Source organism: Somniosus microcephalus, chromosome 24 (assembly GCF_052327205.1).
Source record: "Somniosus microcephalus isolate GS21.2 chromosome 24, FLI_Smic_1.0, whole genome shotgun sequence".
NCBI classification, from domain to species: domain Eukaryota; kingdom Metazoa; phylum Chordata; class Chondrichthyes; order Squaliformes; family Somniosidae; genus Somniosus; species Somniosus microcephalus.
Window position 1 is genome coordinate 57869233 of NC_141010.1, and position 10883 is coordinate 57880115.

General features: G+C 49.9%; 1 protein-coding gene across 4 annotated transcripts in view; it reads left to right on the forward strand.

The window, feature by feature from the left end:
- The window catches only part of LOC147101493 (uncharacterized), a 49530-nt gene extending 40785 nt beyond the window's left edge, over positions 1-8745 (forward strand). For 3 of the 4 annotated variants that reach the window (XR_015073483.1, XR_015073482.1, XR_015073485.1), the window contains one exon: positions 8379-8745. The gene's annotated coding sequence lies outside the window, so the exon portion shown is untranslated. Of the gene's footprint in view, positions 1-6481; positions 6747-8378 lie in introns of those variants that run through there. The other variant, XR_015073484.1, reaches the window with a different exon arrangement.
- Positions 8746-10883: the final 2138 nt, after the last annotated feature.

Below are 10883 nucleotides of genomic sequence, written 5' to 3' on the forward strand. Positions count from 1 at the left end.
CGAGGCGGGAAGGGATTAGTGCCAATTAACTGCCTGTTAACAGGCAGTTTTTAGCCTAATCCCTATTTTGAGGGGTGTCGTGTGGGATTCCCGACGGCTCCAAACCACGCCAGGTTAGAGCAGGCGGGCCATCGGGTTGAAGGACTTGGAGGGGTCGCGATGTCGGTGTTCAGGTGAGTGATGGGTGCATGAGTGCAAAGGTAAGTGTGTTTGGTGTGTCTAAAGTGTGTAAAGAAGTTTAAATTACCTGTACTTATTTTTACAGCCTTTCTTCCTCTAGGCGTCAGGAGTCCATCACTCAGCCGGAACTGAAAGCTGAATGGCTGCGAGCTGTCAAAAGTGACAACCTTCAGCTTTCATTGCCGGTGAGACTTCTAACTGAGTCTGTGTAGAAGGACTCAGGTTAGAAGTCAGACTGTCAGTGTTTGACAGCTTCAAACAGTTGTGAAACGCTGATATTTCATCTGTCAAGAACTCTTGACAGATGAAATGTCAGTCTGTGACGTCACCTGTTGCCGGGTGGCCCTTAATTGGCCTGCCGAGCCCGCTGGGCGGGCTCAACAAGGTCAATCAAGGGAAAATCGCGCGGATTGGCCGGACGCCGATGTAGGCGGGACTAAAACCCGAAAGTTGAAGTCCCGCCTCCTTCCCGACAGCTTAAGGAAAATCTACCCCGTAGGTTAAATCCCTGTGAAAATGAGCTGTGAGATTGTCACGTGCAGCAACCTTTACTCCTTCCATCACATCTACCCAGATCTGAAGGACAGTGGCAAGAGGGAATAACCTCCCAGGAGGTACAGTCTGTGTTTTTCCAGGATGTACTTCCCGGTGAGGACTGCTTGCCAGCTGGAGCGCTGGATCACGGAATCATTCCTTGTATTTCAACATTTCAACTAAATCAAGTGTTAATAATGTAGCAATGCTCAGAACAGAACTTTGTGGAAAGGCACTTACCTCCTGGATCCAGCAGTCTTCGCTTCCCTTTAGCTGTCGGGTTCCCCGAGGCGCAGGAACCCTGTTCGCCCAGAGTTAAATTTAAAATGGTGCTTCAAAATGAGGCACGGAGCCTCATTATAATATTTAAAGTGCCAACCCACCTCCTGGGAGCGGGTTGGCCTCCCGTCTCCAGTAAAAGCAGGTTGGGATTCAGATTTTTAACACTTTAATCTCCCCATTCACTTGTTTTTTGGGTTAAAATTCCCCCCGGTGTCTCTACTGATATTAATTCAGCTCCCTCACATTGTCACCCGGTAACCTCTCCCCCAGCGCAGTGTGTTACTGAATGTATCTCTACTGATGTTAATCCAGCTCCCTCACACTGTCACTCAGTAACCCCTCTCCCCCAGAGCCCTGTGTTACTGACTGTATCTCTACTGATGTTAATCCAGCTCCCTCACACTGTCACTCAGTAACCCCTCTCCCCCAGAGCCCTGTGTTACTGACTGTATCTCTACTGATGTTAATCCAGCTCCCTCACACTGTCACTCAGTAACCCCTCTCCCCCAGCGCACTGTGTCACTGACGGTGTCCCTACTGATGTTAATCCAGCTCCCTCACACTGTCACTCAGTAACCCCTCTCCCCCAGCGCACTGTGTCACTGACGGTGTCCCTACTGATGTTAATCCAGCTCCCTCACACTGTCACTCAGTAACCTGTCCCCCAGCGCACTGTGTCACTGACGGTGTCCCTACTGATGTTAATTCAGCTCCCTCACACTGTCACCCGGTAACCTCTCCCCCAGCGCAGTGTGTTACTGAATGTATCTCTACTGATGTTAATCCAGCTCCCTCACACTGTCACTCAGTAACCCCTCTCCCCCAGAGCCCTGTGTTACTGACTGTATCTCTACTGATGTTAATCCAGCTCCCTCACACTGTCACTCAGTAACCCCTCTCCCCCAGAGCCCTGTGTTACTGACTGTATCTCTACTGATGTTAATCCAGCTCCCTCACACTGTCACTCAGTAACCCCTCTGCCCCAGAGCCCTGTGTTACTGAATGTATCTCTACTGATGTTAATCCAGCTCCCTCACACAGTCACTCAGTAACCCATCCCCCCAGTGCCCTGTGTTACTGACTGTATCTCTACTGATGTTAATCCAGCACCCTCACACTGTCACTCAGTAACCCCTCTCCCCCAGAGCCCTGTGTTACTGACTGTATCTCTACTGATGTTAATCCAGCTCCCTCACACTGTCACTCAGTAACCCCTCTTCCCCAGCGCCCTGTGTAACTGACTGTATCTCTACTGATGTTAATCCAGCTCCCTCACACTGTCACTGGGTAACCCCTCTCCCCCAGCGCCCTGTGTCACTGACGGTGTCCCTACTGATGTTAATCCAGCTCCCTCACACTGTCACTCAGTAACCTCTCCCCCAGCGCACTGTGTCACTGACTGTATCTCTATTGCTGTTAATCCAGCTCCCTCACACTGTCACTCGGCAACCCCTCTCCCCCAGCGCACTGTGTCACTGACGGTGTCCCTACTGATGTTAATCCAGCTCCCTCACACTGTCACTCAGTAACCCCTCTCCCCCAGAGCCCTGTGTTACTGAATGTATCTCTACTGATGTTAATCCAGCTCCCTCACACTGTCACTCAGTAACCCATCCCCCCAGTGCCCTGTGTTACTGACTGTATCTCTACTGATGTTAATCCAGCTCCCTCACACTGTCACTCAGTAACCCCTCTCCCCCAGAGCCCTGTGTTACTGACTGTATCTCTACTGATGTTAATCCAGCTCCTTCACACTGTCACTCAGTAACCTCTCCCCCAGCGCAGTGTGTTACTGTCTGTATCTCTACTGATGTTAATCCAGCTCCCTCACACTGTCACCCAGTAGCCCCTCTTCCCCCAGCGCCCTGTGTAACTGACTGTATCTCTACTGATGTTAATCCAGCTCCCTCACACTGTCACTCAGTAACCCCTCTCCCCCAGCGCCCTGTGTCACTGACGGTGTCCCTACTGATGTTAATCCAGCTCCCTCACACTGTCACTCAGTAACCTCTCCCCCAGCGCACTGTGTCACTGACTGTATCTCTATTGCTGTTAATCCAGCTCCCTCACACTGTCACTCAGTAACTCCTCTCCCCCAGCGCACTGTGTCACTGACGGTGTCCCTACTGATGTTAATCCAGCTCCCTCACACTGTCACTCGGTAACCCCTCTCCCCCAGTGCACTGTGTCACTGATGGTGTCCCTACTGATGTTAATCCAGCTCCCTCACACTGTCACTCAGTAACCTCTCCCCCAGCGCACTGTGTCACTGACGGTGTCCCTACTAATGTTAATCCAGCTCCCTCACACTGTCACTCGGTAACCTCTCCCCCAGCGCCCTGTGTCACTGACGGTGTCCCTACTGATGTTAATCCAGCTCCCTCACACTGTCACTCGGTAACCCCTCTCCCCCAGCGCCCTGTGTCACTGACGGTGTCCCTACTGATGTTAATCCAGCTCCCTCACACTGTCACTCGGTAACCCCTCTCCCCCAGCGCCCTGTGCCACTGACGGTGTCCCTACTGATGTTAATCCAGCTCCCTCACACTGTCACTGGGTAACCCCTCTCCCCCAGCGCACTGTGTCACTGACGGTGTCCCTACTGATGTTAATCCAGCTCCCTCACACTGTCACTGGGTAACCCCTCTCCCCCAGCGCACTGTGTCACTGACGGTGTCCCTACTGATGTTAATCCAGCTCCCTCACACTGTCACTGGGTAACCCCTCTCCCCCAGCGCACTGTGTCACTGACGGTGTCCCTACTGATGTTAATCCAGCTCCCTCACACTGTCACTCAGTAACCCCTCTCCCCCAGCGCACTGTGTCACTGACGGTGTCCCTACTGATGTTAATCCAGCTCCCTCACACTGTCACTCAGTAACCCCTCTCCCCCAGCGCACTTTTTCACTGACGGTGTCCCTACTGATGTTAATCCAGCTCCCTCACACTGTCACTCAGTAACCCCTCTCCCCCAGCGCACTGTGTCACTGACGGTGTCCCTACTGATGTTAATCCAGCTCCTTCACACTGTCACTCAGTAACCTCTCCCCCAGCGCACTGTGTCACTGACAGTGTCCCTACTGATGTTAATCCAGCTCCCTCACACTGTCACTCGGTAACCCCTCTCCCCCAGCGCCCTGTGTCACTGACAGTGTCCCTACTGATGTTAATCCAGCTCCCTCACTGTCACTGGGTAACCCCTCTCTCCCAGCGCACTGTGTCACTGACGGTGTCCCTACTGATGTTAATCCAGCTCCCTCACTGTCACTGGGTAACCCCTCTCTCCCAGCGCACTGTGTCACTGACGGTGTCCCTACTGATGTTAATCCAGCTCCTTCACACTGTCACTGGGTAACCCCTCTCTCCCAGCGCACTGTGTCACTGACGGTGTCCCTACTGATGTTAATCCAGCTCCTTCACACTGTCACTCAGTAACCCCTCTCCCCCAGCGCACTGTGTCACTGACGGTGTCCCTACTGATGTTAATCCAGCTCCTTCACACTGTCACTGGGTAACCCCTCTCCCCCAGCGCACTGTGTCACTGACGGTGTCCCTACTGATGTTAATCCAGCTCCTTCACACTGTCACTGGGTAACCCCTCTCTCCCAGCGCACTGTGTCACTGACGGTGTCCCTACTGATGTTAATCCAGCTCCCTCACACTGTCACTGGGTAACCCCTCTCCCCCAGCGCACTGTGTCACTGACGGTGTCTCTACTGATGTTAATCCAGCTCCCTCACACTGTCACTCGGTAACCCCTCTCCCCCAGCGCACTGTGTCACTGACGGTGTCCCTACTGATGTTAATCCAGCTCCCTCACACTGTCACTCAGTAACCTCTCCCCCAGCGCACTGTGTCACTGACGGTGTCCCTACTGATGTTAATCCAGCTCCCTCACACTGTCACTGGGTAACCCCTCTCCCCCAGCGCACTGTGTCACTGACGGTGTCCCTACTGATGTTAATCCAGCTCCCTCACACTGTCACTGGGTAACCCCTCTCCCCCAGCGCCCTGTGTCACTGACGGTGTCCCTACTGATGTTAATCCAGCTCCCTCACACTGTCACTGGGTAACCCCTCTCCCCCAGCGCACTGTGTCACTGACGGTGTTCCTACTGATGTTAATCCAGCTCCCTCACACTGTCACTGGGTAACCCCTCTCCCCCAGCGCACTGTGTCACTGACGGTGTCCCTACTGATGTTAATCCAGCTCCCTCACACTGTCACTGGGTAACCCCTCTCCCCCAGCGCACTGTGTCACTGACGGTGTTCCTACTGATGTTAATCCAGCTCCCTCACACTGTCACTGGGTAACCCCTCTCCCCCAGCGCACTGTGTCACTGACGGTGTCCCTACTGATGTTAATCCAGCTCCCTCACACTGTCACTGGGTAACCCCTCTCCCCCAGCGCACTGTGTCACTGACGGTGTCCCTACTGATGTTAATCCAGCTCCCTCACACTGTCACTGGGTAACCCCTCTCCCCCAGCGCACTGTGTCACTGACAGTGTCCCTACTGATGTTAATCCAGCTCCCTCACACTGTCACTCAGTAACCCCTCTCCCCCAGCGCACTGTGTCACTGACAGTGTCCCTACTGATGTTAATCCAGCTCCCTCACACTGTCACTCAGTAACCTCTCTCCCCCAGCGCACTGTGTCACTGACGGTGTCCCTACTGATGTTAATCCAGCTCCCTCACACTGTCACTCGGTAACCCCTCTCCCCCAGCGCCCTGTGTCACTGACGGTGTCCCTACTGATGTTAATCCAGCTCCCTCACACTGTCACTGGGTAACCCCTCTCCCCCAGCGCACTTTTTCACTGACGGTGTCCCTACTGATGTTAATCCAGCTGCCTCAGGTGTTCAGCAGAACAGGCAGGCGAGTTATACTTTTTAAACAAAAGTGCTCACAGACTCTGGAAATGATTCAGTTGTGCTAACTGTTAAACTCATTGTAAGATTTGCTGATGTGCAGCATTTAGGAGGAAATGTTCATTTTTTAACCACACTCTGCTGGTCACAGAAAGAAAAGAGCCTTGATTGCAAACCAACACTTGCCCACACCGTGCTAGTGCGTGAGAACGTGTGGCTAATCCTGCTTCATGCTACATGTAACTAAGCTGCAGTGACAGGCTGGAACTGGCGGATAAACCTGCCTTGGGCTCATGAAGTGCTCTCCCAGACTTCAGGCTCACATGAATGTCATTGTGTAATCTCCCCTGCTGTTTATTTAATTTAATCTAAACTCCCACATCGCAGCCAAAACACAGACTGGCAAAGAAAGAAAGACTTGCATTTCTATAGCACCTTTCACCTCAGGATGTCCCAAAGTGTTTTACGGCCAATGAAGTACTTTCGAAGTGGAGTCACTGTTGTAATTTCGGAAATGCGGCAGCCAATTTGCACACATCAAGCTCCCAAAAACAGCAATGTGATGATGTCCAGATAATCTGTTTTTTTAATTGGCAAACAATGTAAGGCACGCGTGCAACGAGATGGGGTGTTCTGGGAGGTGGCACTGAACGGTAGGATGCAATGAGTCGGACCCCCTGATTAGTGAATTCCAATCGCAACCGTGCCTCTCTGATTGGCCAGTAGGCGAGGTGGGTAAAGAGAGAGACAGAGTCATCCTGGGCACTGCTCTCATACCTTGGAGGAATGGGCCCCGACAGCAACGCTGGCAGTAACCCACCCTGAACCCTCAGCCAGTGAAGGCACGTGGCACGTGGGAAGGGGGAACAAAATAATCAGGTAAGTTCCAAGAAAAAGAGGAAGGCATGTGCAGAGAGTTAGAGCTCGTGGTCAACCGGCAGGTCACCTGGGGAAGAAAACCTGAACTGAAACTGTGTCAACGCACATCTGCTCTAGGCTGTTAGTTGCTGAGTCATTGTGCGTCACCTCAGTCCTTAATATTTTGATAGCTATTTCTGTAAGCTTTAAAAATAAATTTTGTTTAAATAGTGTATGAGTGTGAGGGGTTACAGTCAGTCATTAATAAATATGGTGGAAAGCTGAGGCCCCAGTTGAGATCCCTGGGGAACATCACTTGTCATGTTCCACCAGTATGAGGGGTTACTGAGCCTGACCGTGATATGAGTTACTGGGCCCCACAGTAGGACAGAGCTGGATGAATGTAGATACAGGCCCTGATATTCCTTCTCCCACTGCCCCTTAGAGGAGGTTACTAGCATGGTGGCTAGGGGAATGTCTATGCATGTTATCTATATGGACTTTCAGAAGATATTTGATGAAGTTTGATACAAGAGATTATTAGCAAAAAATCACAAGGAATTAGAGATAGCCTTGCAACACAGTTGGTCAGTAATTGGTTGGGAGCTAGGAGACACAGAGTGGGGATAAAGGGAACGTTCTCTGATTGGTGGAATGTGACATGTCGTGTTCCAGGGATCTCAACTGGGGCCTCAGCTTTTCACCATACTTATTAATGACTTGGATGAAGGAATAGAGAGTTGTATATCCAAGTTTGCAGATGACGCTACATGAGGAGGCACAGTACAGTAAGTAGAGTAGATAGGAGCAGGAAGTTACTAAGGGACCTAGACAAAGTGAGTGGCAGATGGAGTTTGTAGTAACATTAGGAACAGGACTCGACCATTCAGCCCCTTGGGCATGCTCCGCCATTCAATTAGATCAGGGCTGGTCTGCACCCCAACTCTATTTTCCTGCCTTTGATCCATATCCCTTGATATCCTTACCCAACAAATCTATCGATCTCAGTCTTGAAATCTCCATTTCTCCCAGCAGCCACAGTCTTTTGGGGTACTGGTGTGCTTGGCTCTCAGTATTGGAACTTTCTCGCTCAGAACCTCAAGAGGCAGTGCATGTACAGAATGAACCAATATTGGACAGGACACCGGGAGAACTCCCTGCCCCTCTTCCAATTGTACCACAAAACCTGAAACAACCAATGGAACAGGGCCTCAGTTTAACATCTCATCCAAAGGGCCTCCAACAGTGTAGCATGCCCCCTGCACTGCACTGGAGAGCCAGCCTAAGTCTGGAACTAAAAATTCACCAGCTTGTTGGGCCTAATGTAACTCCAACGGAAATCTGACAGAACGGATCGGGAATTGGCAGGGACTTGGATATGTCAAGTCCTGACCTAAACTGACACTGCCCAATCAAGCTTGTAAAGGGTGAAGCCTCCAATTGCTCTTTACAAGGCTACAGACCGCTGAGGGGCAGGGCCAGGACTGGGAGCTCCACCTTTCCCAGCCCATATAGGACCAGGTCTGGAGGCTGGTACATTCAGTCAGTTGATGTGTATCAGCTTCCAGAAGGGGCAAGTGGGCTCCACCATGGAAGAGCCCTGGACACCAGAACATGAAAGATAGATTTATTCTTTCAAACTGTTCCTTTCAGGGTTGACAAGGAGCAGATTGTCCCTGCCACCCCCACCCCCCAAGATGGTGGCAGGCACTGGAGTTTCCAGCACAGAGGGGCTGGTGCTTGCCCATGCAGACAAGGCTACCACCCACTGACGACATCAACTCGGGCAAGGGCATCGCTGGAGGGCATCAGCGAGCATGATCAACTGTGACCAGTGGGTTCCTGGGCACTGATAGCCTGAGAGGTCATGCATCGCGAACAGGAGTTGCCCGCTCATCTCCGGGCCTGGCTTCGAAAACAGCAGCTCAATATCCTGCTTACACAGAACTATTAAAGTGACAATCTTTGATTGGCAACAATCCAGACTGTTCCAGGCACATCATTAAACATATAAATGGCTGATGCGATGACGCAGGTGCTTTTGGGTATTTGTTTGTGTGGGAACGGTTGCCTAGGAAACAGCAGCGTTCGTTCTTATAATATAATCAGCCCCAAACACTCAGTTTTATAAATGTTATACACATCTATATGCAAGGAGCTTGCAGTAATGAGTGAATGTGATCATACTGCAGCATCACATATAGTGATGCCTATGTTAAAAATTATCCAGGTTTCTAAAGGAAAATATTACTGTTCAAATGTCAAGGAACCATAGGACTGTTAGGAACAAAGAGGAGGCCATTCAGCCCCTTGAGCCTGCCCTGCCATGCAGTTAGATCATGGCTGATCCGAACCTCGACTCCATTTACCGGCCTTAGCTCCATATCCCTTGATACCCTTACCTAACAAAAATCTATCGATCTCAAGTCTTGAAAGCTCCAACTGTCCCCCAGAACCCACAGCCTTTTAGGAGAGAGTTCCAGATTTCTACTACCAATTATGTGAAAAAGTGCTTCCTGATTTCACTCCTGAACGGCCGAGCTCTAATTTTAAGATTATGTCCCCTTGTTTGGAATTCCCCCACCAGAGGAAATAGTTTCTCTGTATCCACCCTATCAAATCCTTTGAACATTTTAAACACCTCAAACAGATCGCCCCTCGATCTTGAATACTCAAGTGAATGCAAACCAAGTTTATGCAACCTGTCCTCATCATTTAACCCTTTTAGCCCCGGTATCACTCTGGTGAATCTGCACTGCACCCCCTCCAAGATCAATCTATCCTCCCTGAGGTGCGGTATCCAGAACTGAACACAGCGCTCCAGATCGGGTCTGACCAAGGCTTTATACAACTGAAGTATAACTTCATCCCCTTTGTATTCCAGCCCCCTTGAGGTAAAGACCAACATTCCATTAGCCTTTTTGATGGCTTTTTGTACCTGTCTATTTTTTAATGACTTGTGTACTTAGTCTCCCGAATCTCTCTGCTCCTCTACAGTTCCTAGTTTCTCACCATTTAGAAAATACTCTGATTTATCTTTCTTTTAGGGTTAACCTAACAGAGGTCTTTAAAATTATGAAAGGGTTTGATAGGGTAGACATAGAGATGTTTCCACTTGTGGGTGAGTCCAAAACTCAGGGTCATAAATATCAGACTGTTACTAATAAATCCAATAAGGAATTCAGGAGAAACATCTTTTAACCAGTGAGTGGTTAGAATGTGGAACTCGCTACTACAAGAAGTAATTGAGGCAAATAGCATCAATGCATTTAAGGGGAAACTAGATAAGCACATGAGGGAGAAAGGAATAGAAGGTTATGCTGATAGGGTTAGATAAAGTACAACAACAACAACATGCATTTATATAGCGCCTTTAATGTAGTAAAATGTCCCAAGGCGCTTCACAGGAGTGTTAGCAAACAAACTTTGACATTGAGCCACATAAGGGACAGATGACCAAAAGCTTGGTCAAAGAGGTAGGTTTTAAGAACATAAGAACATAAGAAGTAGGAGCAGGAGTAGGCCATACGGCCCCTCGGGCCTGCTCCGCCATTCAATAGGATCATGGCTGATCCGAACCTAGACTCACGTCCACTTCCCTGCCCACTCTCCGTAACCCCTTATTCCCTTATCAGCTAGGAAACTGTCTATCTCCGTTTTAAATTTATTTAATGTCGCAGCTTCCACAGCTCTCTGAGGTAGCAAATTCCATAGATTTACCACCCTCTGAGTGAAAAAGTTTCTCCTCATCTCAGTTTTGAAAGGGCAGCCCCTTATTCTAAGATTATGCCCCCTAGTTCTAGTCTCACCCATCACCCGATCAAGCCCCCTCACAATCTTATATGTTTCGATAAGATCGCCTCTCATTCTTCTGAATTCCAATGAGTAGAGGCCCAACCTACTCAACCTTTCCTCATAAGTCAACCCCCTCATCTCTGGAATCAACCGAGTGAACCTTCTCTGAACTGCCTCGAGAGCAAGTATATGTTTTCTTAAATATGGAAACCAAAACTGTACGCAGTATTCCAGGTGTGGCCTCACCAGTACCCTGTATAACTGAAGCAAGACTTCCCTGCTTTTATACTCCATCCCCCTTGCAATAAAAGCCAAGATTCCATTGGCCTTCCTGATCACCTGCTGTACCTGCATACTAACCTT